The sequence below is a fragment of the Cyprinus carpio genome, unplaced genomic scaffold, assembly GCF_018340385.1.
Source record: "Cyprinus carpio isolate SPL01 unplaced genomic scaffold, ASM1834038v1 S000000550, whole genome shotgun sequence".
In the NCBI taxonomy this organism is placed as follows: Eukaryota; Metazoa; Chordata; class Actinopteri; order Cypriniformes; family Cyprinidae; genus Cyprinus; species Cyprinus carpio.
This window is the reverse complement of record NW_024873286.1, coordinates 1-14,552: the sequence shown is the minus strand read 5'-3', so window position 1 is coordinate 14,552 and position 14,552 is coordinate 1. Positions and strand designations below refer to the sequence as shown.

At 36.9% G+C, this 14,552-nt stretch overlaps 1 long non-coding RNA gene across 2 annotated transcripts; it reads left to right on the top strand.

The window, feature by feature from the left end:
- The first annotated feature begins 2,723 nt into the window (after positions 1-2,723).
- LOC109097978 lies at positions 2,724-7,733 on the top strand. Of its 2 annotated transcripts, none has more exons than XR_006158912.1 (6): positions 2,724-3,460; positions 3,919-3,963; positions 4,081-4,141; positions 4,249-4,339; positions 4,510-4,664; positions 7,241-7,733. It is a non-coding gene; the product is annotated as an uncharacterized LOC109097978 (long non-coding RNA). The 2 variants fall into 2 exon arrangements; XR_006158911.1 differs by having other exon boundaries at positions 2,726-3,455.
- Positions 7,734-14,552: the final 6,819 nt, after the last annotated feature.

The window sequence follows — 14,552 nt, the reverse complement described above, 5'->3', positions numbered from 1 at the left end:
TATGTCTGACAGCACAGCTGAGCTAACATGAACAGCTAATGGTAAAAAAAATAATAAAAAAAATTAATAAAATAATCTATTTGTTTCCATGATAAACCAGCCTTATTGCATAAGTAATGTTTTACAGCTTCTAGTCATGTATTGTGCATGTTACCTTATATTTACTAGTTGTTATTTTACTGTAATAAAATTGAGATATGTCATGCAATGGATTGGTACCATAGGGTTTAACCAAAATCTAAATGTAGATATTAGCAACATTATTTTGCAGTAAGTTAGTAAACACTTGCCAGTCAACATTAATATTTGCAAGCCTCCAAGTTTGGTAGAAAATATATGCATGATTCCATGGTAAACCAGAGATATTAAAGTTGTTTTCCAGATTCTTGTCATTTATTGTTAATGCTACCTTATATTTTTCAGTTTTCAGCTCAGCAACCTCGGGTTTTGCTATTCTAAGCTAGCTACATATTCTGTCTGCTACATTCCCAGTGTGTTAGCAAACACTAGCTAGTCTGTTAACATGAATAACGTATTTGCAAGCCTCCAAGCATAGACGTCTCATTTTAAATCCTACCTGTTGCCTTTCACCATCCACTTATTTAGCTGCTGTTGCATCCCCTGACATGCCATCTCCTTTTCCCTCTTTCTTTTTCTATTTTTAGCCCCCGATAGCTTTTTTGCTTTATCCGTCTTTTTCGGGTTTCAACGACAACTCACTAACGTTACTGATGCTCACTCAGCGCTCACGGCGCCCCGTCCACTCGCGATATTACCCTTCTATGTCTAAATTCTATGATGGAATCTTATGAGGGCACCGGCGCCTACTCTAGCCTGTTAGTCCTCTAAAATTTATATAACTTTTTTATATATAACTTTTATTATTTTAAATTAATTTATATTAATTATAAATTGTTAGCTTCCCTTTATGCAAACAGACTGAAGCCATGCTTTGAAGAATTTCTTTCTGTTTCCCAGCCTGGCTTCATGAAAGGCAGGCATATAGCAAATAATATATGGTTAGTGTTAGATATTTTAGACTATAAGGAATTGATAAATGATAAAGCAATTATTTTATTTTGAGACTTTTATAAGGCCTTTGATATGGTCAAACACAAATTTATGTTTGAATAATTGCTTAGGTATGGTTTTGGTCATGCTTTCATTAAAATGGTACAGACTTTTTACAAAAATATTAATAGCAATGTGTCTTTGGTAAATGGTGTTTCTCATTAGTTTGTGATAAGTAGGGTTATCAGACAAAGGTGTCCCATTTCACCTTTTTTATTTTTATTGGTCGCTGAGTTTCTTAATATTTGTATTACTCATTGCTTAGATATTCAGGGTATTCTAGTAGTGGAACATACTTTTCTAATTTGTCAGCTGGTAGATGACACCTGTCTGTTTTTAAAAGATGAGAAGCAGGTTCTGGATGCTTTGAACTTATATTCTAATGCTTCTGGTCTCTTAGTCAATCGAAATAAGAGTTATATTATTCCTTTTCACAGTCTGGACAAAGATCAGATAGAAGGTATTGACGTGAAAAACTCTGTAAGATATTTAGGTATTTTAATTAGTAAATCTCTGACTGATAGAACTGTAGATAATTTTTCGCAACGGATACTAAAATCAAAGAATATTTTCTATTGTTGGTTACAAAGAAACTTAACCATTTATGGCCATGTTTTGATATTAAAGCGGAAGGTATTTCTAGGATTGTTTACCCAGCTTTGTCTTATGTTTTTTTATTTGTCTATATGTTGACTGAACAACATGCTTGTCTATTGACTCTATGTTATTTACATTTTTGTGGAAAAATAAATCTGAATATGTTAAAAGAAAGATGCTGATTAGAAGTACATTGGAGGGAGGTGTGAATGCTTTGGATATTAATACTCTCAAACAAGTCTTCAAAATTGGTTGGATTTAACGTTGCCTGAATGCAGAACCTAATCTGTTATAGTTTTACATTCCTAAATTGATCTTTGAAAATGTGGAGGTTTAAAATTTTGTTAGCTCACGATTTTAGCTGCAATAAACTCCCAGTTAAGCTTGCTAATTTTCATAAGCAAGCTCTGGACGCCTGTAAGCTTGCCTTCTGAATTGGGTCCCAATGGAAAATGGCACTATTGCTGACCGTCTCCAGTGCCTTGTGAAAGCCGACAAGTCCCCCCATGCCAGTTGGGGCGGAAGATAGGACAGGGTTTAGGCAGAGGAATCCGCCACTGCTGTTCAACACAGTGGGATATTGGATAATACTGGGAAAGCTTACCCAAGTAGCAACTGAACAACGTTAATTAGGAAAACAGTGTGTCAATAATGCAAAATGACAGTTAAAGGCATTTCATCAAATAAGGTTTAAATAGTACACTGTAAAAAAAGTCAGTAAAATATACAGCAAAACACCGTCAAATTCCAACGGTAATGGAGCGTAAAACCAAAAACTTCCTTTTACTGTATTAAATAGATTGAATAACCGTTAATTGTGAGACTGGATAAAACTTTGTTTTTTTACTGTAATAAAATGTTGAAATTATAAATATTTTCTGTGAAAACAAATAAATATGCATACATTTTACAATGAAATATTGTAATGTTGAAAATGTCTGAAAACCTTAGATTTTACGGTATTATTTGAGTAAAACTACATCTTTTGGGGTTGTGCACATTGGAATTCACAGTATAAATCTGTAGATTTTTAAGCAAACAAAAACATTCATTTTTACAGAAGCAAGATGTTAAAAAAATAGGGTCCACCGTAATAATACAACCAGTAAATACAATTTTAAAAAAAAGCAAATATCAGCAGTAAAAGACAATAAAATTTATAGTATTTTTTATTTTAAAATTCAGATACTGATATACAGATTAAAAGTTAGGCCTGCAGTATATCATTGTTAACCTTCTGATAAAAAAATCAACAGCAAAAGAAGATGTTTAAAATAAAGTTCATGGTTGTGAATAAAATTGATTTCAATAATCTTTTTTAATTATTATTTTAAAACAACTTTATGTTATGTTTCACGCCATATTACCAGACCACCTTAAGTGGGTCCGCCTTAAATTTTGAGTTTGTGTGATCGCTGTTGATTGGTTGCTGGTAAACTGTGTACAGACGTTTTATGTTCGAATTGCAGAGAAAAAAATGTTTTCTGGTAGCAACATTGTGCAGTATGAGCGAACCATTTCACCAAAAAAAAGGGGAAGCAAGGCAAGACGTGACTTCTGATCAAACCTCCTCCTAAAGAAAGAAAGAGCGACATCACATTGCGGGATGACGTCACCTGAAAATGACGCTGCTGAGCTGTGTGCCGCGCGCTTTTTTTTTTCTTGCAGGAGACTTGTTGGCTTCGCTAACGGACGTAGTTTTGAACTCGTATTAGCGCCATTTATAGCTGCTTGGACCAGCATCTTCGGAATTTGTAGACATCCTGGCAACTTACAATTAATTCGAGGTGAGGTGAGTTCATGCAACTTCAAGTTATCTCTGTTATAAAAACTCACCAGCCCAGCTTTTTTAGATAATTTTAGGAGTTCGTTTTTTATGAGTGACTATTTGAATTTTGTATTGCCCTAATTAGCAAACAAGTTAAGTGTTGCACTGAACTGTTAACATTGAAATTTAAACCGCACTGTCTGTTACAAACATTACTTGACTTTAACTGTTATTATAGCATTTTGTAGCTGTAAGGTTTCTGCAAAATTGATGTCACAAGCTTATGTGCTTGATTACTTATGTAAAGTCATACTTTAAAAATGATGCTATTGCATTTCTTGTCATTTATTCATTGAATATATTTGCAATATATTTGACTAGCACCAATCAAAAAAATATCAAAATATGTTCAAGACAATAAAAATGTCAGTGAAGGACATCTGAGATTTTGTTGCAGTGGTTTTCTGATGAATGTGTTTAAGGTTTAAGGGTGGTGACACAGCTAAGACCCGAGAGTCTCTTTCAAGGTAAGTAAAGTAAACAGATTCTAGAAGATATTTTACACATTTCTCTGTTGTCTCTAAATCTTATTTTTTGTCTTTATTATGATTAAAAAGGTTTTTTTTTGTTCCTGCCCTTTTCAGACACTGAATTTGAGCAGAAACCATAAGGATACTCAAAGGACCCTGTGACTCTCAGGAAATGGTGAGATTTCAGGTCATAATCTTTTTTTTTTTTTTTTTTTTTTTTTTCATTAAATTTATTTTCCTTTGTCCCTTTACAATATTGCTGTTTTGTTTTTGTAAACACAGCATCAAATGAGAGTGACAGGTGAAACCGTTTCAAGACAATGGCAGGAAAAGCATGCTGAAGATTGAACCAAACCTTGGCTGGAAATATTTGGTATGTGTTTTACCGTAAATCAAATTGTTGAAAAACATTCAGCTACACTGCAACACAGGGAAAACTTGTTTTGCACTTATTTTCTTGTTACTTTAATTTCTTGTCTCATTATTTTTGTCAGTTATTATTATTTATGGTGTATGCCCTTTTTGTTTTCTTTCTGAATGCAGAAGGGATCTAGCCAGTCCACAATGAAAGCTTCATTGCCCCCCTGTGAGTCTTCTGGCAGAAATGATGGCGCATGTATTCTTTGGTTTTCCTAAACATCACATCCTGTTTATACGAGGCTCTTCAATTAAGTCTGCACCCAAAGATTCAATAAGAGGTAAGCAGTGGTATTATTCAAGTTTTGCAAAAGAAAGATGGACAGGAGACACTAATCTTAATCAGCCGAGCTCAGGTTCATGTCCAGGTGAGCAGTTTCATACGATGAAGGAAACTGACGCTATAAAATGTAGATTGAATGATAGGTCTCATCACCATGCATTCAGTCATTAACTTCACGTTCTATGATAAATCAATAGGAAACTTAAATACAATGTTTTCCAACAAATTATGATTGTGATTAGGGCTGCGTTGTCAATGTACATAAGTAGATTTAAAGGACTAGTTCACTTTAAAAAAAACTTTTGCTGATAATTTACTCACCCCCATGTCATCCAAGATGTCCATGTCTTTCTTTCTTCAGTCGAAAACAAATTAAGGTTTTTGATGAAAACATTCCAGGATTTTTCCCTATATTATGGTCTCCAATGGGACCCAAACGGTTCAAGGTCCAAATGACAGTTTCAATGCAGCTTCAAAGGGCTTTAAACGATACCAGACGATGAATAAGGGTATTATCTAGCGAAACAATCACTCATTTCAAAAATAAATAAAAAAATTAAAGTTTTATAAGCACAAATGCTCGCCTTCCTCTGTTCTGTGATGCGCGTTAGTGACGTCACGTAATACGCAATTACGTTAAAAAGGTCACGCTTGAAAAATTGATGTCCTGAAGAAAATTTTCTTTTTAGGCTTTTTAATATTAAAGCACCCAGGATACACACACGAAATGGGCATTTTAAACGATAAACTGACACAAATACATTTGAATATGTGGTGTATATGGTCCTCCTTCCCCACATTTATAAACACGCCAACTTGACCTTTTCAACGTAATTGCGTATTACGTGACGTCACGAACGCGCATCACAGAACAGAGCAAGGCGAGCATTTGTGCTTATAAAACAAACTTTTTTATTTATTTTTGAAATGAGCGATCGTTTTGCTAGATAAGACCCTTATTCATCGTCTGGTATCGTTTAAAGGAACACTCCACCGTTTTTTGAAATAGGGCTTATTCACATTATTTCCTACATTTAGATAGGTGGGCAAATGCATTTTTGTGTCAGTGCATGCATTGTTTTAGTTTGACTGGGTCGGCGTTAGCTTAGCTTAGCACAATGAATGGAATCCTTTGTTGCCAGCTAACATGGCCTGAGTAAAAGTGATCAAAAAATTAAAAAAAACCCCACCTAATTACTTCTTGTGGCCTGCGTATTCACAACGAGTACAAATAGCGATCCAGATTAACACTAGGCGATTTCCTAGGCAGATATTGACTTGGGACTATATTATGGGGAAGCACAGGCGAAACACTGCTGCTTAGGCGAAGCACTGCTACTTCGGCGCAGAGATATCACGCAACACATGAAATCCCACGACTTCCGTCAACATACCGGCGTGAATAGTAGCTGCCTGGCTATTTTCCTTACAGTACACGAATGGCGATGAACATGGCTGATTTTGAGATAGACGAAGAGGGTGACTTCTCAGACAGTCAAGAACCAGAACCATACCTATTTGAACCAGAGTTTACAGAAGACGAGCTGCGTGCTTTGGAAATAGAACGACAGGAGGAGGAGGTTGAGATCGCTCAACAGCCTGAGGACGTGAGGATGAGAGCCAACATGAACTGGTGGTGTGAATGTGGGGGAATATGCCAATCTAATAAAAACAAAAAATAACATAAGTAATATAAATAAAAGAAAATGTTTTTGCCATTGATGACCAGGCTCAACACGTCAGATCAAGATGAGCGTGCCTGAAGTTGTGTCACATCTACAGAGGATTTCACGGCGCTGATCCATTCTGCAGTACTCGATTTTTTTTTCCGGTGTGACAAAGTGAACTGGAAAAAACGCCCCACGCCGAAGTAGCAGTGCTTCGCCTAAGCAGCAGTGCTTCGCCTGTGCTTCCCCATAATATAGTCCCAAGTCAATATCTGCCTAGGAAATCGCCTAGTGTTAATCTGGATCGCTATTTGTACTCGTTGTGAATACGCAGGCCACAAGAAGTAATTAGGTGGGTTTTTTAAAAATTTTTGATCACTTTTACTCAGGCCATGCTAGCTGGCAACAAAGGATTCCATTCATTGTGCTAAGCTAAGCTAACGCCGACCCAGTCAAACTAAAACAATGCATGCACTGACACAAAAATGCATTTGCCCACCTATCTAAATGTAGGAAATAATGTGAATAAGCCCTATTTCAAAAAACGGTGGAGTGTTCCTTTAAAGCCCTTTGAAGCTGCACTGAAACTGTAATTTGGACCTTGAACTGTTTGGGTCCCATTGGAGACCATAATATAGGGAAAAATCCTTGAATGTTTTCATCAAAAACCTTAATTTGTTTTCGACTGAAGAAAGAAAGACATGGACATCTTGGATGACATGGGGGTGAGTAAATTATCAGCAAAAGTTTTTTTAAAAGTGAACTAATCCTTTAAGAACTGCATACTTTACACCTAAGAAATCATTTATCATTAGATCTGTTTTTGACAGCACGTTTTGTTCATTTCTGTGCATTTTGCTCAAGCACTGATCAAACTTTTGAAACTTTGTCAATTTTTTTGCTGCAGAGGGTATCCTGCCAGTCCAAAGTGAACTCCTGATGGACATTGAAGTACTCCTGCAGAGCTTGTATCTTCGACACCATGCGCATTAGAAACTCCACTGAGTGCTTTCCTTCACCAAGGCAGGACCCAGTGACTCATTACTGTTGATCGGTCAGGGGCAGGTCATTTTTTTGTTTCATGTTTATTCATTTCTCCATGGATTACCAGCCATATATATAGACACATGCTGTATTCTCAAGATCTATGCTGTTTGGTAGGAATAGAGAAAATGATATGTTTAGTCTGTTTTCAAATGGTATGTCAAATTTTCTCATTGTTTATCAGAAATATTCACTACCTTGGTTATATATGAGCATCTTTAGATTTTTCTATATTTAGCGGTTGCAAATGTAAAATGTACGGTAAACTATTTATGTTCCTCATATTGTACTGTATTTTTAGCAGAAAAATACCGGCAGCTGTGGTTGCCAGGAATTTACCGTAAAATGTATCTGGTCAAAATAAATATGCTGTAAGGTGTTTATACAATTTCACTGTGTTTTTTTTACTGTCAAAGGTTTTTAATAAGGTTTAACATATTTCTGTTATTTTTACAGTTATTTACCATAATAGGGTCTATCCTATTACTGTTAAATTAACAACAAATTACTGTATATATTATTATATTATAACTTTTTTTTTACTGCAAATATCCGTAAAAAGCTATGGAAAGTTGCATTTTTTTACATAAAATTACTGTATAATTGACAACTATATTTGTTTTTTTCTACCATGATTTTGGTAAAAAAAAAATATGTTGTCTACTGTAAAATTTAGGGTTACAAAACCAGTATACCGTATTGTCTTTTACAGATTCCACATTTTTTTCACGGTATATTCCTGGCAACCACAGCTGCCGGTATTTTACCGTAAATTTGACAGTTTTTTTTTAGCAGTGTATGTGTGCAATAATTTGCAATCAAGTCAACGATATCGCTGCAAATGAAGTGTCCCAACTAAGCAAGCCAGAGGTGACAGTGCCAAGGAACCAAAACTCCATCGATGACAGAATGGAGAAAAAACCTTGGGAGAAACCAGGCTCAGTCGGGGAGCCAGTTCTCCTCTGACCAGACGACACCAGCAGTTCAATTCCAGGCTGCAGCAAAGTCAGATTGTGCAGAAGAATCATCTGTTTCCTGTGGTCTTGTCCCGGTGGTCGTCTGAGACAAGGTCTTTACAGGGGATCGGTCTCTGGGGCTCTAGTTGTCCTGGTCTCCGCTGTCCTGCTGATCCACCATCTGGGCTGGATACGTACTGGGTCCGGGTGACCAAATACACCATCTGACATGGATACAGACTGGATCTGGTGGCTACGGTGACCTCCGAATAAGAGAGAAACAGACTAATATTAGCGTAGATGCCATTCTTCTAATGATGTACAGTAGCAAGTACATCAGGTGTTATGGGAAGTGTTCCTGGTTCTGGTTTACCTAATTAATGCAACCTAAAAATCCTTTAACGGATTTGGATATTAGAAGCATATTAGTGTGTTATGTGTAAGCTAGGTTAAAGAGATGGGTCTTTAATCTAGATTTAAACTGACAGAGTGTGTCTGCCTCCCAAACGATGTTAGGAGCACTGTCTTTAGTGACAGAAACTTAAGCTCTACTGACTGCAGAGGTTCGAAGGGCTCCTCCTTCAAGGCCGTCAGGAAAGTGGGGAGGTCCCAAGAGGGTACCAGGTGGGGGCGCAGTGGATTCAGCCTCCTCGCAGCCCTAAGGATCCTGATGATGAAGTCGTGCTTCCCAACAGACTTGCCGTCAACTGCATTGTGATGTGCGGCGAAAGGGGCAACATATACTTTGAAGGTGGAGGGAGACAGCCTTCTTGCAGAAAGGAAAGCATGACCCGCGATCGGGCATCTACAGGTGTCTTCCCGCCAGGAAGTACACCAATCGTTGAACAGGTTCCATTTCAGCACATAGGTGTGCCTCGTAGCTGAAGTGATGGTGTTAACTACCGCTGGAGGTAGTCATCTAGAACCTCCGCGTCCCGTCCAGAGATCACATGTGGAGATTCCACAGGTCTGTGCACGGGTGCAGAAGGTGTCCCCTCTCTGAGAAAGGAAATCCTTCCTCAGAGGAATACACCAAGGAGGGGCTGTTGCGAGAAGCATCAGTTCTGGGAACCAAGTCTGATTGGGCCAGTATGGCGCTACCAAGAGGACCTGCTCATCGTCCTCCCTGACCTTGCACAACGTCTGTGCGAGAAGGCTCACTGGGGTAAACACATACTTACGTAGGCCCTGAGGCCAGCTGTGTGACAGTGCATCCATGCCGAGTGTCCCCAGAACAGCTGGCAGTGGGACGTGTCCGGAGAAGCAATCAGGTCTACCTAAACATCCCCGAAGCATCTCCAGATCACCTGGACTTTTCTCACGGTTTTTTTTATGTTACTGTTCGCTTTGCGCTGAGAGGAATAAGACATAATGCACTTCAAAAAGACCGCTGAGAGGAATAAAATTTGATTACCTCAAAGCGGCTTGACCCAGCAGAGATAAACATGAGTAAGTCTTTTTTACTATTAATCTACTTGAATTAGTTTTCATATAACTTGTACACATTTTACTAGTTAGACTTTTTCCAGACTATAATTCCTGACTAAATGTATAATCAGGTGAAACATTATGAAGTTTCATTTACATCGTCAATGTTTTACCATGGCAGGATGTTTTTTTTGTTCTATAACATAGACAGCAATACGATATAAAAGTAATATGAGTTATAATGTTGCTAGCTTAATGTCAGTAAGAATGATTAGACAAAACTTTACTGTGATAGGCTATTCTCTGTTCACAAATATAGCCATATATGTTTATAACTATATATATTGTATAGGCCTTCATACAAAGCATGCTTGTGTTTTCAAGAATGTAACTAAGCTTCTGTTCATCAGTATCTGCTCTGGTGTAAATATTTTTAATGTGTTATACCCCGTCATTGGTGTTTGCAATTGTCTGAGGTAAAAAAAAAAATAATAAAAAACAAGTGTATCAAGTAAGCTGTAAATATCACTGACAATAAATGTGCTAAGTGGTAATTGTGTTCTTTTTTTTCCTATAAATTACTAATAGTATCAGTGAACATCACAATAATTTTAATAATGCAGTTTATTTGCGTAAACAGCATGCTTACTTTTTTATTTCAGATAAATAATAACCTGTTGCAAAGTGAGCCAGTGCAAATAAGCAGCCCACTCAGGAACCTGGAACACAACTAAGACGAAGCGAGGCACACACTCCCATCTCTTCAAAGTCTCTTCAAAAAAGTATGTCCTTCAGGGCACATAAACAATATACATTTTGGAAATGCCAGGTATGTGATGTTCATTTATATATTTCAACATGACACATGAGCTTATAACCTATTTAGCACACAAGTGATGATAAATACAATAATCATGTTAGAAACGATGCTGTTCTTTCAATTAATAAAAAAAAAATCATCTCTTTTCAAAATAAATAATATTCTCTCCTCTGTCCCTCTCCACTACCTCCCACCACTTCTATAACAGCTGATGATTTTGCCACATTCTTCACAGACAAAACTAGAACAATCTGCTGTGATAGAAATTGAATGTGTATAGCCACTAGATGGCGGTATGTGAATATGTAAACGTGAGAGACTGGAGTGGATAGAATAGAGTAAAAAACAAACTTACTGCAATGCCCTTACATCTGTCTCTTTGTTGAATTGGCATTTGCTACAACTGAACAATGGTTTCTACATGGTGTCAGAAGTGGTGAAAATGGATCAAATATTTTCTCTGACTGCTCCAGGTAACTTTAATTTTGATCAACCGAATTCATGTGCACAATGGATAAGATGCTTCGAAAGGTTCAGACTGGCCTCTGAACAAGAAAATTTGTTCATTTAGGAACAAGAAAAGTTTAATAGCCAATGTCAGCAGCCGGACATGCATAAATTGGCACAACATTGTAAATACGGAGCATTAAAAGAGAAAATTATATGATATTGAATTGTTGTTGGCATTAGAGATTCCAAATTGTCTGAAAGATTGCAATTGGAATGAGAATTAACTTTGGCAAAAACTATAACACAAGTCCGACAACATGAGGAAGTGAAAAAACAGCAACTGTTGATAAGGAAAACTGAAACTTCTGAACAAAGATCTGTCATTGTGGATTCAGTAATGGCTGCAAGAACGTATAAGCAACAAAGTCATTAAAAAACAAACAAACAAACAAACAAACAAAACCCGTCTAAGTGGGTGACAAAGAAAATGCCTCAAAATGTTTGTAAAAGATGTTGAAGGGAAGCTCATTAATGTAAATTTTGCTCAGCTAGAGAGGCTGAATGTAGACAATGTAAAAAAAAGGGACATTTCACATTGATGTGTCGGACCGGAAAGAGAGTTGAGACTATTGTGAAAGGAGATTTGCCAGAGGAGGAAGTTATGTCCATGGGAGAAATAAACACAGACCAAAAGCAGAGTTCTGGATCCAAAAGTTGGAATTCAACAAACAAGCCATGTATTTTAAACTCGATACTGGAGCACCGGTGTCAGCTATTCCTGAATCTGTTTATTCTGAAAGTAGAGATGGATTACTTAACCCTCTGAAGTCGATGCCCGCATATACGCGTGTTGAGGCATTTTCTCCTGAAAACCCCGAAAAGAACTTAAATTACACTCAGTTTTGATCGTACAGATAAGAGTGATACATCAATTGAATCTGTAAAGGGTCTACTTTTATTTGTTTCCACACATAATAACAACAAAACTTTGTGGATTTTTATAAAATAAATGCAAATGAATAAAAGCTGTCTGCAGCCTTGGTGATCTTCATTTAGAAACGCGTCATTAAAATGAACTGTAACTCAGTGAATACTCAACACAGAGACTTGAGAGATATATCTATAGAAAGCTTGACATGTCTACTTTTAAACTAAGCAAGTGCTACCAAAAACAAATATTCTGTGATAAAGTAATCCATATGAAACCAACGCGATGTCCGTCTTTTATGTCTCCCTTCATTATATCTAATGCGCCCACGCCCATGCGCCGAGCACCCTATTGAGATTATAAACTTGAAGCTTGCGGCGGGTAACCGCCCTCATCAGAGCAAACAAAGCAGCGAGACTGTACTTCAAATTTTTTAAATGTTACTGTATGCTTCGCGCTGAGAGGAATACGACATAATTCACCTCAATAAGATCGCTGAGAGGAATAAGATTTGGATTACCTCAGAAAGAAGAACGAAGCGGCTTGACCCAGCAGAGATAAACATGAGTAAGTCTTTCTTATTATTAATCTACTTATATTAGTTTTCATATAACTTGTACACATTTTACTAGTTAGACTTTTTCCAAACTATAATTCCTGACTAAATGTATAATCAGGTGAAACATTATGAAGTTTCATTTACATCATCTCAATGTTTCACCATGCCAAGATGTTTTGTTTTTAATGTTCTATAACATAGACAGCAATATGATGTAAAAGTAATATGAGTTTTAATGTTGCTAGCTTAATGTCAGTAAGGATTAGACAAAACTTTACTGTGATAGGCTATTCTCTGTTCACGAATATAGCCGTATATGTTTATAACTATATATATTGTATAGGCCTTCATACAAAGCATGCTTGTGTTTTTCAAGACTGTAACTGAAGCTTCTGTTCATAATATTGCTTGGAAGTGGTGTAAATATTTTTATTGTGTTATACCCCGTCATCGGGTTTGCAAGCGTTTTTCTGAGGTAAAAAAATAAAAATAAAAGTCTATGAGTAAGCGTAAAATCACAATGACAATAATGATGCTGCTATGTGGTGATTGAGATTCTTTTCTTTTTGACACTATAAATAACTAATAGAATCAGTGACCATCACCCAATAATGTGAATAATGCAGTTTATTTTTGCATAAACAACATGCTTACTGTTTTATTTCAGATCAATAATCAGCCTGTTTTGCAAAGCAAGCCAAATGCAAATGAGCAGCCCACTCACAGGAACGCTGAACAACAGCCTAGGCCAAGCGAGGGAATTTTGCGCTCCCCATCCTCTTCCACATCTACCTTCAAAAAAAGTATGTCCTTCAGAGCTTTGCACAAAACAATATACATTTTGATACGGTGTGTGCAGTGTTGTTTGTATATTTCAAGCATGGCATGAAACTTTATAACCTATTTAACTGTTGATAATCTAATAATCATCATTTAAAGAAAGCGATGCTGTTCTTTTAATTAATAAAAAATAATATAACAGTAAATAAATAATAATAATAATAGCAATTAAAGGCTTTCTGGGAGGCGATAACGGGCCCTCGCACCCGAGCTCACCACCACCGGGTGGCTTTTGTAAAACAGCGAACGGCGAGAAATATGCTTTTAATGTGGTAAATATAGAGGAATATGTAAAAGTCATTTATATGTGCCAATCTTCCTGCTGCCAGCTGGTGGCGCTATGACTATAACTGGATTTTGTCATGTAGATTTCTTCAGTCCAGCACTTTTATCAAGCATATGAAATTTAGTGCAGATTGAACATGGAATGTTTGAGTTAGTATAAAGCATGTTGTGCCCTATTGCCAACAGGGAGCGCTATGATTATAACTGAACATTGGCCTTTAGATATCTTCAGGCCATGACTCTTGTAGCGTATGAGGCCTGAACCAGACAAATTAAAGATTCGATCGTGAGCATGGTTGAAACAAGAGAAGCCAAATTCCTCGGAAAGGCAACAGGAGGCTGTAAATCAACTCCTAGCACCACAGTCTGATAACCAACCAACTCTTTCAGAGAACAGCTTTCAACATTAACACCATTAGAACAATTATTGACAATTTCAATTCGAAGAAGAGATTGTCTAATTTGGGGCAAGTAAATGAAGAGATGGACAGTCTGACCCTCACATGTAAAGCCATGAGAGTAAACAAGATCGTTGGATTGACTTCCCCCCACCTAGCAAAACCAGACTGAAATTCCTAAGGAGACCTGTTACCCCCCTGGTCTTCACAGGATATATCCTTACTCCCCAGAATGGCACAGAGAATGCCTTCCAATGCATATATGCACCAAAATGAACTCAAAAAAGACTTCTAAATGGATATCAGTCCATTGCTCAACTCCATATCATACATGAACCCACACATTTGATTATAATGTTTCTAATCACTTATTGTGTATGTCTTTTTAACCCTTTAGGCGCCAGGGTTTTTTGGAAAAAATGCTGTATTTTTACATCAAGATTTCAAAAGCTTGTGGCTTGAAAGGGCTTAAAGATAGAAATCTACTGTGAATTAGAAAATGTTGGCATGG